An 11827-nucleotide genomic window follows, 5' to 3' on the forward strand; every position below is an offset into this window, starting at 1 on the left:
CAGCAAGAAATTGCCTGAAATTGTACAAAAACACACAAATTCAAAGTAGAATCCAAAAATGTGAATTTAACACTAAAACCTATGAAAACTTAATAGAAATTAAACAAAACATGCTAAAAACTATATGAAAATGATGCCAAAAGGCGTATAAAATATATGCTCGTCAGTATCCACACTGAGACCAACCTTTACTGTCAACTCCATGACCAATGGATGTCTAATCTAAATTGAGAAACCTCTTGTAACTCTTTGCACACTATAAAATTTTTCTCCAAGAATTAGGCTCACATACGTTTTTGTGTGTAGAGATAATTCTCTCATCTATTTCCTCTACTCTTGGCATACATATATATAGTATGAGATTTGTTATTAATTTTAAATTTGAATCTCATTCAAATTCAAATCATATCTTGGTAATTTAGCAATATTTCTAAAACGTAGTCCAAGTATTTAACAAACGGTGATTCTCAACTAAATCAAATTTCGTGTTTCTTAAATATGATTGAGTACATAGAGTACTAGTATATGTGCATTGAGAGAATCTCATTCTCTATTTAATAGAATATCAATTAGATATTAGAGATTTTACTTTTAGTTCTTATAATAAAAATACTCAGTATCTTTATTATTGGTCAAACCAATCTAACGAACGGACTTTTGCTAGTAAAGAATTTCATAGAAATAATCACGTTGTAAGTATAGTTTCTAAACTAACAGAGAATCCTTTCGTACAAAAGTTTTGGTTGTCACAAGTAACAAAACCCAATAAAATTTATAACCGAAGTATTTAAACCTCGTGTCGTCTCTCAAGGAATTGCAAGGAGGTATGATTTATTATTGGTTATGAGAAAAAAGTGTATTTTTGGGGGTTTTTGAATTAAAGAACAAGTAAATTAAATGGCAAGAAAAATAAATTAATAATTAAGAAAACTCTTGGCAAGGTATAAGAATTGGAAATCCCATCCTAGTTATCCTTATCAGGTGTGATGAGAATTGTTTATTGCTCCCACTTAGTTAACCCTTGCTAAATAAAGGAAAGTCAAGTGGACTAATCAACTTGATTCCTCAAGTCCTAGTCAACTCCTATGGAAAGACTAGCTTTAGAGGGATCCAAATCAACCAGCAAACTTCAATTTTCAATCAACAGCTGAGTTTGACAACTCAAGTGTCACCACTTACTCAACCAAAGCCAAAAGGGAAAAAATCCAAATTATTTATATCATGAATGGAAGAAAGAAGTCATAAATCTGAAATACCTCAAATTATATTAAATATAAAATCAAATCTAACATGAGAATTCATAAATCAAAGTAATAGAATAAATAAAAATAGAAGAGAAACCAAAGTAAAGGAACATAGAACCTGGAATGAAGAAGAAGTAAACCTAACCTTCAAGAGGAATCCTAATCCTAAAACCTAAGACCTAAGAGAGAGAGGAGAGAGCCTATCTCTCTAGAAAACTACATCTAAAGCTAAAATTGTGAATAATGAATGTTGTGTTAATGAATGGATGAATTCCCCCACTTTATAGCCTCTAATTTGTGTTTTCTGGGCCAAAAACTGGGTCAAAAACAGCCCAAAAATTGCCGGGTATGTTTTCTGTAATTTTCTGCACGTGGCGTCTGTCACGCGTGCGCGTGGGTCACGCGTGCAAGTCATTTGGAAGTTTTCCTTGTCACGCGTACGCGTCAATCATGCGTACACGTCGCTTGTGTTTTACGCTAGGCACGCGTTCGTGTCGTCTGTGCGTCCGCATCACTTGGGTTCTGCGCGAGTCACGCGTCCGCATCGTCCATGCGTGCGCGTCGCTGCCATTTCTGTCAAAACTTTATTTTTGCGCGTTCCTTCCACTTTTGCATGTTTCCTTCCTGTTCTGTAAGCCATTCCTGCCTTATAAAGCTGAAAATACTCAACACACAGATGACGACATCGAATGGTAATAAAGGATAATTAAAATTAATAATTTTATGGTCTAGGAAACATATTTTCACATATATTAAGGAATAAGGAAGGATTTGTAAAACCATGCAATTTACATGAATAAGTGAGCAAAGACTTGATAGAAACCACTCAATTGAGCATAATATAAATCATAAAATAGTGGTTTATCACAATTGATGCAGGTGGAAATTGTCTCTCAACAAATTTCCTTCAGCAAGTGTACCAAATTTTGTCGTCAAGTAAAAACTCACAATAGATTGAGGTCGAATCCCACAGGGATTGATTGATCAAGCAACTTTGATTAGAAGATTGTTCTAGTTGTGCGAATTCAGAATTTGGGTTGAGAGTTGCAGAAAATAAAATGGCAGAATGTAAATGACGGAAAAGTAAATGCTAGAATTAAAGAACTGGAAGTAAATGACTGAAATTAAATTGCAGAATTGTAAATGGGAATGGGGTATTTACTCATGAAAATAAACGCAGAAATTAAAGAGAATGGGTGAGATCAGAATTTGGGGAGTTCATTGGGCACAGGAGATGTTGCAATTCTCCGGATCAAGTTCATTTTCATCTCTTCGTCAATCAATGCATTCATTGATCTCCTTGGCAATCTTAATTGATTGAATTACAATTTCTTGCAATTCAATCTCTCAAATCTTGATCAATAGCCAATTCCTTGGTCAATTGCTCATGAGAAGAGATGAAGTGTGGTCACTGATTATACCACATGCATTTCCCAAATCAAGTTTTGAGAGGATTATAGTCACATATCCATCCAAACCCAATTTGGTCCAGCATGAGAAAGCATTTCTAGCTTGATCTCTTCATTCCTCTTTCAAGGTTCAGAAGGGATCCAAGTTTGAATAGTTTCTTTTCCAAGATAACTACCCAATGGGATGAAGATCGAAAGCTTTCAAGTAAAATCAAGAGAAAAGATAGAAGAAAAATGAAGAAAACTAGTATTGATCCATCAAATTACAACAGAGCTCCCTACCCAATGAAATGGGTTTAGTTGTTCATAACTCTAAAAAATGAAAACAAAGATGGAGAATACATTCTGAACTAGAAGAGCAGAGAAAGTAAAAATATAGAGAGTAATGCTTTTCTTTTCCTTTCAGACTCTTTTCCAACTCTCTCCCCCCCCCAAAACTCTGGTGTAATTCAAAGCTACTCCTATATATACTATTCTTCTATTCTTCTAGTTGATTCTTCAAGTTTTGGGCCTTTGGATCTTCAGTTTGGAGCAGTTCTCTTCTTCACTTGGGCTTGGTTTTACTTGCAGAGAGAAAGTGTGAAGTGGGCAGAGACTTTAGCTCAGGACGTTAGAGGTGTTAACATCCAGTGAGAAAATGGGTTCAAAAACGTTAGTGTCATTCAACTTTTTCACTAACGTTTCTTACCCAAGTAAAGGCCACGTTAACCTCAACGTTAGTGGCACAAACGTTGCCACTAACGTTGCCTCTTTGTCCTTCGCACACGTTATTGGGACTCAACTTTCCCAATAACGTCGAGAGCCTCCCCCTTTCCCACGTTAGAGTCCACGTTAACTTAGTTAACGTGACTCTTTTAACGTAGGCATGCCAATCTTCGAGAACGTTAGTGACACTTAACATTGTCACTAACGTTCTAATATGCCCCTATTCACATTAGAGTCCACGTTAACTAGGTTAACGTGGCTTTGCAAACCATTTCCAACGTTAGTGACAATGTTGAGTGTCACTAACGTTGGCTCATCTTTCACTCATTGCCGTTAGCTTCCACGTTAACTAAGTTAACGTAGAAGTTAACGTGGCTCCTTGGAGTTTTGTGGTTGCTTCCAACGTTAGTGACAATGTTGGGTGTCACTAACGTTGTCAACCATTCTTGCCTTTCACGTTAGCTCCCACGTTAACCAAGTTAACGTGGAAGTTAACGTGGTACATTGCACCTTAGGCCAACGTTAGTGACAATGTTGAATGTCACTAGCGTTGGCTTCCTTCTCCTTGTTAACGTTAGAGGCCACGTTAACCAAGTTAACGTGGACTCTAACGTGGCCACTTATGATCATTGGCCAACGTTAGTGATAATGTTAAGTGTCACTAACGTTGGCTCAAAATCCTTTCTTCACGTTAGAGCTCACGTTAACTTAGTTAACGTGACTTTTAACGTGGGCAATGATGGCTTCGAGAGCGTTATTGGCAATCACTTTTCTCATTAACTTTGCAAGTTACCTCCTATTCCACGTTAGTGGCCACGTTAATTAGATTAACGTGACTGCTAAGTGGTTCCTCCTTGCTTCCTTTGGTCCTGAAATCAAGCAATAGAGTGCATCAAAGTTCTAGTCCAAGTCATGGGTAATGCAACATACAATTTGTAACTAAATTTATGCAAAATCCTCATGAAATCATGTAAAATGCACAATGTATGCTTGAATCAAGGTGTAAGTGAATATCTACCCAAAACAAGCTTATTTCCTAAGGAAATGCATGAAACTACCCTAAAAACAGTAAAGAAAAGGTCAATGAAACTGGCCAAGATGCCCTTGCATCACAACACCAAACTTAAAGCTTGCTTGTCTCTAAGCAAGTACTGGAACAAGAGAATGATGAATGGAATGCCAAGAGAAATGAGTCATTCTTGTGGAGGTCATGTTACTGATTTTATGGTGGTTTCATGCATAGCAACTTAGGTTCATTCCATTACTGGCTTTCAGACCTTTATCATGTTCTAAAACACTGGTTTTGCTTACATACCATGAGACTTATATTGATCCTTTTATTGTCATTTCAGGGCTTATTTGTGTTCTTCAGGCTAGGTGCTCTGTAAGGGGGCAACTCTTTAAAATAAGCTTTCAGCCAATACTCCCGAACCAGTTGGTTCAAGGTGCTAGGTGTTGAAACACCCCTATGGACTTACTTCCTCAAGTCTCTCCCCCATACATACACACCACAGGCATATGGTTTATTTATTTTCTTTTCTTGAGACCTTGGTGTCCAGCACCTCTTTGGGTTACTAAATGCTCTGTAGTGAGGGTTACTCTTGATAGTGGACTTTCAACTGATAATCCTGAGTTAGTTAACCCAAGTTACCAAGTGATAAGGCACCCCTAAGAGCTTATTCATCTAAGTAGATCCCTCACACAGGAACACCACAGACACATGCCTCACGATTAAAACCATTGGTGCCTAGCCTTATTACTTACTCTTTTTCTTTTGTTTTTCACTTTAAGTGTTCTTTCCCTTTCTCTTATTAGGATCTTGCTATTTACTTAGTCTCATGGGTGTATTCAAAGCAAAGTATTCAGGACAGATAGTTGTCTTCCCACCTCGTGGTTGAACCAACTTAGCTAACTTATGATCACACCAAAGATTCAGAAAATTACTCCATATTATGAACTCCACTCTGGTCTTTTGAAACATAAACATTCTCTCCTTCATTTGATTTTAAAGACAAGCATACAATAAGTAAAGATATGATGCAGTGACACTTAAACCAGAAATCATAGACCTAAGCAATAAAACTTAAAATGTAGAGTTGAACTAGGTTCCAATCAGCGCATGACTATTAATTAACAGTGAATTCGGACTTCCAATTTTTAACAAGATAAGTAGATGGAATTAAGTAGCAATACAACCATTGAGAGATGGTTTGCTCCGCCAATCCAGTTGTCTTCTTGTTGTCATTGTCATAGTTCTTGATGCCTTACTTTCTTAGTTGAAGGTGCACCATCTCCTCATAAGCTTCCTGCAAGGTTATTGGAAATTGCTTGTTTCCCAAGCACTTGAAGAATAGTCAGCTCGCATGTATGCTTATGATTTCTGAACTTATTTTGGGTGTGTGAACACCAAACTTAGTTCCTTGCTTACTACAAAACCTTGCATGCATGCGTAGAACCTCGTATCTTGCTGTTAGCAACCAATTAACTAAAGACTAATCTATATCCAAGTGGTTCCCTTAATTGGTTAGAGCTAGCAATGTGCTTTGAGAGTATAGTATGATTCTAACTAGCATCCTCTAGTGGGACACCAAACTTAGAATCGCACTTTCACTCTTGAATTGTTTTGGTGTGGAACACCAAACTTAGCTCCTTGCAATGCAGGGGAAACAACTTGTGATCTTTATTGAAATGCAGTTGAAAAGGTAGTTACCTAAGGTTGGGTTGCCTCCCAACAAAGCGCTTCTTTATCGTCACTAGCTTGACGATTCCTCCTCTACGTGAGATGATAGTTTACTCTGGGGTTTTCCCCCATGTTGCCCAGATAATGCTTGCGTCTTTGTCCGTTCACTGTAAAAGTCCTCCCTGACCTTTCATCCATGATAGTTTAAGTGCAGAACAACACAATTATAATGCATAATCAAATTTGTTGTAATAATATAGCTAAAAACAAATCCTCTCAAAAAAGAAATGTAACTCTCTAGTTGTAACGACCCAACTTCCAATACGTCATGATAGTATTAAAAGTAAGGTGTTACTGACATGTTTTCCTTTAATTAACTATTTAATATTGAGTCTTTATGTCCAGATCGAGTTTCAATTTTTAAGAAAATTCCAAAAAATTTTGTTTTTATTTATTAAAATCACATATCAAAGATCTTCAAGTAATAACAATCACATAAATACCATAATAATAAATCATATACAAGTAAAATCAAAATAAAACTCAGATACAACACCCACCCCTCTATATAAAAACAAAAACTTAAGCAACAAGAGCATGGGGATTCTATAAAGCAACAAGAATCATAAATAAAATGTACTAATTGTGCGCAGCTTCTTATTGAATCTTCAAACCTGTGGCACTGAAAGGATGAAAAATTTTGGGGTGAGAACAAATCACACGTTTTCAATTGGGAATGGAAATGTCGTAAAAGTAATCAATAAAATACGAATAATTAACTTTACTCAATGAAACTATTTTTGTCAAACCTTTGAAAATACTTTTTAATTTTACTTTAGATAATTAATTACTTTCTTTAAATTTCTGAACTTAAAACAAATCTCAATCACAACATCAATTCTTAGTCACCTCAATACACAAACTAATCGTACAAATCAGGGACCTTATTCAATACACAAACAAGACATAATAAGACAAACTGCACAATCACAAAGAAATAATATAAGCAAACGCAATAAATACAAATGCGCAAACAATATGATGCGTGTCTGTCCTAAGCAGACCATGAGCTCATGTGTCAGTTTATACCCTGCAGCCCGACATTATCTAGGAACAAGTCCCAGATATGGTTTCCCATTATGTCCTTCGTGCATAAATATCAGTGGTTAAGAATACCACTCTTTTGTGACTATCGACAGTCAGTGAAAATTTGGACGCCATAATATACGCATAAGGGGAAACAATGATCCTCAGTTCGTAGGCGTCTCCGCATCAACACACAACAAAACAACGATCCTCAGTTCATGGGTTTTCCCGAGATCACTACACAACATTCAGTTCATGGATTTTTTCCGAGATCAACACACAACAAAACAATGATCCTCAGTTTATGGGCTATCCCCGAGATCAACATACAACAATTCGTAGGTTATACCTGCATTTAAAACAATAACAATTTGTAGGTATTTCTGAGACCAATGATTGTTCAGTTCGTTGGTACTTCCCATATTTAACCAATCATCAGTTTGTGAGTTTTTTCTATAGTTAAAAAAGTAACTGTTCGTGGGGTTTTACTGCCTTTTAACATTTTTTTTTCTTAAACCTTTCTTAACTTCCTCAAACATTCGTTCCCAAAAATATTAACCATCAAATCATTTCAAAATCTCTACTTTAGCAATCTCAACTCAAACCATTTTCAAACACTTTACATCTAACTTTAATACTTTTAAAAGATTATTCAGCTTTCAATTTTATTAACAATCGTTAACCATCATCAAACTAGCCCTTAAATATTCATTTTCAGTTATCAAGTTTCAATTTTATCAATCAAACATCTAAGGCTCAGTTTACGTAATTTATTTTAGTTGAATCCTTATATTTTTATAAAAATTCGGACATAACCTCCCTTAAAAATAGGACTTAACCACCCTTACGAATTTCCTCTTTCTCAATAATTCACCAGCCTTTTATCAACAATTATCACAACAATAAATTTTCAATAATCATCTCATCATAATTAAGTTCAATGACTAACATCCTATCTTCAATTAAAATCAAAAGTTCTGTCAATCATTCTTTAAAAGTCAACTAGTCCAACTTCAAAAATTCATAACTAATTTTCCAAAAATCAGCCTCTAACCTCATACAATTTTGTTCATTATCGAGTTACTGATTTGTCCTCAAAGTTACTTTTTATCTTAAAATTTAGATTTCAAGAAAATCGATTTAGTAATTGGTGGACGAAATTGTGATCACTTGTTATGTATTTATAAAGGATGTATACTCTGAGGGCATTGTTTATTTTCTTCACAATCTCGTTCAACTAACCAGCAAGTGTACTGGGTCGTCCAAGTAATAACCTTACGTGAGTAAGGGTCGAATCCACAGAGATTGTTGGTATGAAGCAAGCTATGGTCACCTTGCAAATCTCAGTTAGGCAGATTAAAATAGTTTATGGGTTTTCGAATAATTAATAATAAAAAGAAGAAATAATAAAAGGGATAGAACACTTATGCAGATTCATTGGTAGAGGTATCTTTTAAGTATATACAGCTGCTGCATGGCTCAAGCACGCCTGCTCTCCTACTGCTTCTACTCAATTCTTCTTACTCCTTTCCATGGCAAGCTTTGTATAGGGGTTCACCATCAACTGTGGCTACTTTCATTCCTCACGGGGAAATAACCTGTGCGGCTGTCACTCGCACAGCTAACCAGTCTGGAGGCATCACCCATGGCTGATGGCTACATCCCATCCTCGCAGTGAAAACTATGCAAACCCACTCTGTCACAGTACGGCTAATCACCGGTTGGTTCCCGCTCCTACTGGAATAGAATCCCTCTTTTGCGTCTGTCACCAACGCCCAGCAGGTTAAAGTTTGAAGCACGTCACGGTCACTCATGATCGGAATCCTACTCGGAACACCACAGACAAGGTTGGACTTTCCGGACTCCCAGGATCCTACTCGGAACACCACAGACAAGGTTGGACTTTCCGGATCCAGATGAATGCCGCCAACTATCTAACTTATACCACGAAGATTCTGTTGGGGAATCTAAGAGATACGCATTCAAGCTCTGTTGCATGTAGAACGGACATGGTTGTCAATCACGCGCATTCATAAGTGAGAATGATAATGAGGGTAATCTGACTCATCACATTCATCATGTTCTTGGGTACGAATGAATATCTTGGAATAAGAATAAGAGAGATTTGAATAAAAGAAGATAGAATTTCATTAATACTTGAGGTACAGCAGAGCTCCACACCCTTAATCTATGGTGTGCAGAAACTCCACCGTTGAAAATACATAAGCAAAGGGTTCAGGCATGGCCGAATGGCCAGCCCTCTCCATGATCAAGTGACCGAATAATGAAAGACTTAAAGTGGTCAAAAGATGGTCAAAAGATGTCTAATACAATAGATAAATGTCCTATATATACTAGACTAGCTGCTAGGGTTTACATGAGTAAGTAATTGATGCATAAATCCACTTCCGGGGCCCACTTGGTGTGTGCTTGGGCTGAGCTTGATGAATTCACGTGCTAAGGCATATCTTGGCGTTGAACTCTGAGTTATGACGTGTTTTGGGCGTTCAACTCCGGATCATGACGTTTTTCTGGCGTTTAACTCCAGACAGAAGCGTGTACTTGGCGTTTAACGCCAAGTTACGTCGTCATTCTTCGAATAAAGTATGGACTATTATATATTGCTGGAAAGCCCTGGATGTCTACTTTCCAACGCCGTTGAGAGCGCGCCAATTGGAGTTCTGTAGCTCCAGAAAATCCATTTCGAGTGCAGGGAGGTCAGATTCCAACAGCATCAGCAGTCCTTTTGTCAGCCTTCTTCAGAGTTTTGCTCAAATCCCTCAATTTCAGTCAGAATTTACCTGAAATCATAGAAAAACACACAAACTCATAGTAAAGTCCAGAAATGTGAATCTAACATCAAAACTAGTGAAAACATCCCTAAAAGTAGCTTAAACTTACTAAAAACTATATGAAAACAATGCCAAAAAGCGTATAAATTATCCGCTCATCACAACACCAAACTTAAATTGTTGCTTGTCCCCAAGCAACTGAAAATCAAATAGGATAAAAAGAAGAGAAAAGTCCAAAATATCAATGAATATTAATTTAATTAGATGAGCGGGACTTGTAGCTTTTTGCTTCTGAACAGTTTTGGCATCTCACTTTTTCCTTTGAAGTTTAGAGTGATTGGCTTCTCTAGGAACTTAGAATTTCAGATAGTGTTATTGACTTTCCTAGTTAGGCATGTTGATTCTTGAACACAGCTACTTTATGAGTCTTGGCCTTGGCCCTAAGCACTTTGTCTTCCAGTATTACCACCGGATACACAAATGCCACAGACACATAACTGGGTGAACCTTTTCAGATTGTGACTCAGCTTTGCTAAAGTCCCCAGTTAGTGGTGTCCAGAGCTCTTAAGCACACTCTTTAGCTTTGGATCACGACTTTAACCACTCAGTCTCAAGCTTTTCACTTGGACCTTCATGACACAAGCACATGGTTAGGGACAGCTTGTTTTAGCCGCTTAGGCCTGGATTTTTAATTTCCTTGGGCCCTCCTATCCATTAATGCTCAAAGCCTTGGATCCTTGCTACCCTTGCCTTTTGGTTTTAAGGGCTATTGGCTTTTTCTGCTTGCTTTTTCTTTCTATTTATTTTTTTTTCTCCACTTTTTTTTTTCACTGCTTTTTCTTGCTTCAAGAATCAATTCATGAATTTTTCAGTTCATCAATAACATTTCTCTTTGTTCATCATTCTTTCAAGAGCCAACAATTTTAACACTCATAAACAACAAGATCAAAAATATGCACTGTTCAAGCATTCATTCAGAAAACAAAAATTATTGCCACCACATCAATATAATTAAATTAAATTCACTAATAATTTCAAAAATTATGTACTTCTTGTTCTTTTGAATTAAAACATTTTTCTTTTAAGAGAGGTGAAGGATTCATGGAATTATTCATAATCTTTAAGGCATGGTTACATACTAATGATCATGAAGTAAAGACACAAAAACATAGACAAACATAATACTTAAAAACCGAAAACAGAAAGAAAATAAAGAACAAGGAATGAATCCACCTCTTAGTGGCGTCTTCTTCTTGAAGTACCAATGATGTTCTTCAACTCTTCTATGTCCCTTCCTTGCCTTTGTTGCTCCTCTCTCATAGCTCTTTGATCTTCTCTTATTTCTTGGAGAGTGAGGGCGTGTTCATGGTGTTCCACCCTTAGTTGTTCCACGTTTTGGCTCAAGTCTTCTAAGGAGGTACTGAGTTGCTCCCAATAGTTGTTGGGAGGAAAGTGCATTCCATGAGGCATTTGTTGATGAACTTCCTCATGTTCTCCTTGAGGGCCGTGAGGAACTTCCCTTGTTTGCTCCATCCTTTTCTTGGTGATGGGCTTGTCTTCTTCAATGGAGACATCTCCATCTATGATAACTCCGGCTGAATAACATAGATGGCATATGAGGTGGGGGAAGGCTAGCCGTGCCATGTATGAAGGCTTGTCAGCTATTTTGTAGAGTTCATTGGCTATGACTTCATGAACCTCTACTTCCTCTCCAATCATGATGCTATGAATCATGATTGCCCGATCCACAGTAACTTCAGATCGGTTGCTTGTAGGGATGATGGATCTTTGGATGAACTCCAGCCATCCTCTAGCTACAGGCTTGAGGTCCAGTCTTCTTAGTTGGATCGGTTTGCCTTTGGAGTCTACTCTCCATTGGGCGCCTTCCACACAAATGTCCATTAGGACTTG

Source organism: Arachis hypogaea, chromosome 5 (assembly GCF_003086295.3).
Source record: "Arachis hypogaea cultivar Tifrunner chromosome 5, arahy.Tifrunner.gnm2.J5K5, whole genome shotgun sequence".
Classification (NCBI taxonomy): Eukaryota; Viridiplantae; Streptophyta; class Magnoliopsida; order Fabales; family Fabaceae; genus Arachis; species Arachis hypogaea.